Consider the following 5,178-nt stretch of genomic DNA (forward strand, 5'->3'; position numbering starts at 1 on the left):
GAACCCTGGGACCACGAGGGAGAGCCCTGGCATTTCGAGCACTAGCCGGTGGTCGGAGCCATAAGGAACAACCAATGAATGGAGCCACGAGCTCTGTCTGTGGCCCTGTCTCTCTCTGTGGATGTGCCCCGTCAGCCCAACAGGGCCTGGTCAGAACAAGGGCCCTCAGGCCCTCCCACCCTCCCTTCCATGGGGCTGTGTCCAGGCAAGCTCTGCTGAGAGCGCAGGACGGCTTGGGGCTGGCGGGGTTGGGGAGGGTCCTCCTACCATCCTGCTTCTCCAGGAGAAGCTGTGCTGAGTCGCCATGGCCACCCAGATGAACAGGACCAGAAGGACGCAGGTGTATAACACCCAGGAGCTGTGCCAGCAGGCACAGAACCAGCTCTGCAGGATCCCCACTCCAGCGTCAAACATGCTGGGAAGGACGGTCTGGACGCACACTGGGGGTGGAGATGCTACACTCCCTGCTGCTGCTGTGGCTGGATCTCTCCTGAGGGGCTGTTTGGTCCAGTGACGCATCATAAAGGGCCAGGACCAGGCAGGTCCTGACATCACAAAAGGATGGCAGGCATCAGAGGTGGGCAAGACCCTGGCTCCCTGCAGTCCCTCCCCAGAACCCCATGAAGTTACTTAGAGACTGTGACTGAGTCACCCCGTAACCGTCTCTTCATTAAGCAAAAGAGATTGAGCTCCTGAGTCTCTCACTAGGCGGCAGGGTTTCTAACCTTTGAATCAGTCTTGAGGCTTTTTTCTGACTTCTCTTTCATTGATAACATCCTTCTGGAAGGGCATTCACCAGCATAAGCCCTTGGAGAATGGCATTAAATTGGAGTAACACCACAGTGAATCAGGCAGGCGCTGTGAGGCTCTGAATGGGACTGGTCCCCAGACCGGGTGTCTGTCTGTCAACATCCACCAGATGTTGGCACCCTCTTTTTTTAAGCTTGGGAGTGGAATTGGCCCTCCACCCTTGGAGATGCCCTACTGAGCATATGTGACCCAAAGCACCCTCTAGTCACACCCTCCATGTGATCAGGGCCGGCTCCAGACCCCAGCGCGCCAAGCAGGCGCGTGGGGCGGCATTGTCGGGGCAGGGCGGCATTTGGCTCCGGTGGACCTTCCGCAGTCATGCCTGCGGGAGGTCCACCGGAGCCCGGGACGAGCGGACCTGCCGCAGGCATGACTGCGGAGGGTCCCCTCTTCCCGCGGCTCCGCTTGAGCTCCCGCAGGCATGACTGCGGCGGGCGTGCTGGTCCCGCGGCTCGGACGGAGCTCCCGCAGGCATGCCTTCCGATGCTCCACCGGACCCGCGAACCAGCGCACCCGCCGCAGACACTTCTGCCCCGGCCGCGGGACCGGGGAAGGGCGGCGAAGCGCGCCGCCCTGCTTGGGGTGCCGTAATTTATAGAGCCGCCCCTGCATGTGATGGTAATAATCTTTGTTCGAAATATGCCTTGAGAGGTACCATTTGAAAACTAACAACTCTCTGGTCAATAAGATAATGATGCAACATTACACAGAGAGTTATGAGTTCCCCTGTAGGACATTACTTGTGAAAACCCGACAGCCCCTCCTAGGCAACCACTGTTAAAGAGGTCTGTCCTAAACAAAGGAATGGGGGGTTATATAAGCAGCAAACAGGGTCATCAAGACAGCAGGGGAAGAAGATGGTAGTGAACAGAGCAATTTACATTTCAGCAAACACAAGTAGTGGGGTGGCGGGGAAGAAGAGCACATGTAATGTTGACAGACCCTGGCTGTTGGCAGGGAGGATCAAACCTGGGATCTCTGGGGCTTAGTGCCTGATCCTCTACTGCATGAGCTAAAAGCCAACTGTCTCTTAGCTAATGCTGTAGCACAGACTCATTTTATGGTCTTGGTGCCACTAGATGGGACAGGACACCACACCCAGGAGGTGTGTGGGTTACACACGGACAGCGATGAGCTGCCAAAATCTTAACAACCGGTTCCCTACCGGGTCCTTCATTCGCTCCGGGTCTTCAGCAGCACTTCGGCGGTGGGTCCTTCAGTGCCACCGAAGACTTGGAGCGAGTGAAGGACCCGCCGCCAAAGTGCCGCCGGGGGTGCTATGCTTCTTTAGGGGACCAGGAGCTGTGGATTCTCCTGCTCCACCTGGCACTTCTGCGGGAGATTGAGGTCGGGCATAGGGGCTTCCCCTGCTGCACCACGGCTTCTGCCAGGGCTGGGGTTGGGGCAACATTGCCCCACCCACTGGGCAGAAGCTGCCTCCCCCCCATTGACTGTGGCTCCTCAGCCTGGGCTCTGTAGTCACAGTGGCTAATCCACCACTGAGGGAGACATGAGGATGAAATCACATGTTGCACTTAAGCTATGAGCAGTTATTTGCAAAGCCATTCATTAATTATAAGGCATATGCATATCAAAGACATCTATATACAGTATGGTTCGTAATGCCTTGAGCACAAGGGGGGAATTTCAGTGTACAGTTAGAACTAGTTTATTTTTTTTTTAAATTAGAAAGGATTGCTCAGTGAACATATAGCGATTGTTGTTGGTGCTTGCAGCAGACTAGATAACATACTTAAGAAGGAAGCGGAGTCATAGGGTTTTCTGGTAAAATTTATACTCATTTCTCATGTAACTGCACAGTGTATTTGTTGCACCACCAGCATAGATAGTGTGACAAAGTTCCTCCTCTACCTTGGTGGGTCCTGCACTTATTGGCAGATTTGTTCACCTCAGAGATCTTCCCCTCTGGTGGAACCCACAGTCTGGGTCAACCCCTCCTGTGTCTGATCAGGAATTGGGAGGTTTGGGGGGGAACCCGAGCCCTCCCTCTACTCCAGGTTCCAGCCCAGGGCCCTATGGATTGCAGCTGTCTATAGTGCCTCCTGTAACAGCTGCATGACAGCTACAACTCCCTGGGCTACTTCCCCATGGCCTCCTTCAAACACCTTCTTTATCCTCACCACAGGACCTTCCTCCTGGTGTCTGATAACACTTGTACGCCTTAGTCCTCCAGGAGCACACCCTCTCAGCTCTTTGCACCTCTTGCTCCCAGCTCCTGGCACACACACCACAAACTGAAGTGAGCTCCTTTTTAAACCCAGGTGCCCTGATTAGAACACCTGCAGCCAATCAAGGCAGGCTAATCAGCCTGTCTGCCTTAATTGGGTCTAGCAGGTTCCTGATTACTCTAGTGCAGCTCCTGCTCTGGTCACTCAGGGAACAGAAAACTACTCATCCAGTGACCAGTATATTTGCCCTCTGCCAGACTCCTGGACCCCACTGATCTGGGTCTGTCACAATAGCAAATGAGATTTTCTGGAAAAGTTGAATAAAAACTAGAGATCCCAATCCCGGTCCCACTGAAGGTAAGGTTAACACTCCAAATAATCCTGGTGTTGGGACATCAGGACCATCATGTACAGGCTCAAGTTTCCAGTATAATGTGTCAGTATTATCTGAAAGAAAAAAAAAAAAGTATTCCTTACCTTCCAAAGAAAAGTTGACAGCAAATTGACGCCGGTTCAGTCTGCCTGCTTTATTCATTCCTTCAGGATATGTGCTACTCCGTAAATATGTCAAAACATTTGTAATTTTTTTCCTCAAAAGCTTTCCCTGATAATTGTTTACAAGAGAAGACAATTACTTAAGTGGAAACATGGAGTATCAATTCATATAAGACTCAAAGTTCAGTTAGAAGATCTGAGATGTACATTGCAGTCATATAAGCAGGGTAAACCTAAATCAACAATGCATCATTCATAAACCAGTCAAGACAGACATAAATAAATTGCAGGCACGTGCATAATTTTGAAGTAGTTGTGGCTTGCAAAATATGGCTGTATTTGATCAATGCAGATGGAATGTTATTAGTGATAACGATAGCACCTACAAGATTGTAATCATGTATAGTCATAGTAACTCAGGACAGGAAATGTAACAGCACAAAAATGTCAATTAAAAAAACAACACAAGCAGAGTTGCTTGAAGATAATGGGTTCCGAAAACAAATGAATACACATGAAAACACTCTACTTACCTGCCATTGTGTGTGTAGTGCAGGTAATTTTTTGCTTGGTACAACTTTTTGGGAGCAAATAGTTTTCTGAAATTCTGAAGAATCTGAAATAAAGAAACCCCTATAACATACACATACAGTATCACCTCATTCTCAGTTATGCCTTTCATCGAATATTTTACTGTCATTTAACTAATCAATCCTAACAATGTAACTTGATTAACAAATTAGATCCCACCACCTTAATTGGTTTACACTCAGCAAAATTACTTATACATCAGCAAAAACAAAAAAACCCCATACAAACAATAGAGAAATGGGGACCATAAAGACCAAACAATAAATAAATCACCATGATTACAGGCATGCAAATCATTTAAGAAGTGACTATACAGTTATTGTAAAGATTCTTGATTATTCATGCAGTTAGCCAAGAAGACCCTTGGTATTCGGGTACTTTTACCAGATTCGCCCATTACTTGGGGTATGCTCATTTATTGGGGTTACTTATCTGGTTTTTTCCCCCCTGATAATTCTATTAATGTACTGCTTGTATAGAACACTGTTGTAAAACACCCCCTTTCCCAGGGCCATTTCCCCTTCTTCATTACCCATCTCTCTAACCTGTTGGTTTTCTCCTGTCTTAAGCAAGCAGCCAAAAGGTCTTTTTCACCCATCTCTACTTCCTTATCTCACTAATGATACCCACCAACAGCTCTTTCATTGCTAACAGTATTGCTGTAAAACCTTTATTTGTAAGGCACAAGTCTTTTAACTCCTTATTTCACAGTTCTACAGGTATTCTAAGCACAATTCTTAACAGAAGGTTAACAAATATTCTAAGAGAGAGAAAGCGAGACCTTGCTAAAGGAGCTTGGTCTGAAAAAGGAAAAGAAAGCTTGCACAGGTCTGTGCCTCAGTTTCCCTACTCCACAGCAACTCAACAATTAACACATGATTAGGGTCACGTGCTGCCCATGTTTCTTCACCAATTTGTTACCAGATTTGCCCATTACTTTGGGGGTATGCTCATTTATTAGGGTTACTCTTGGGGGGGGGTATTCTGTAATTATATCAATGTTCTGCTTGTGTGACTTGTGTTTTCATTTGGAGTTCTACTCCTCCCTTGTGCAAGTCCCCTCCCAATGGAGCTATCCTGAAGGACCTAGGTT

This window comes from Mauremys mutica, chromosome 3, assembly GCF_020497125.1.
Source record: "Mauremys mutica isolate MM-2020 ecotype Southern chromosome 3, ASM2049712v1, whole genome shotgun sequence".
Lineage (NCBI taxonomy): Eukaryota > Metazoa > Chordata > Testudines > Geoemydidae > Mauremys > Mauremys mutica.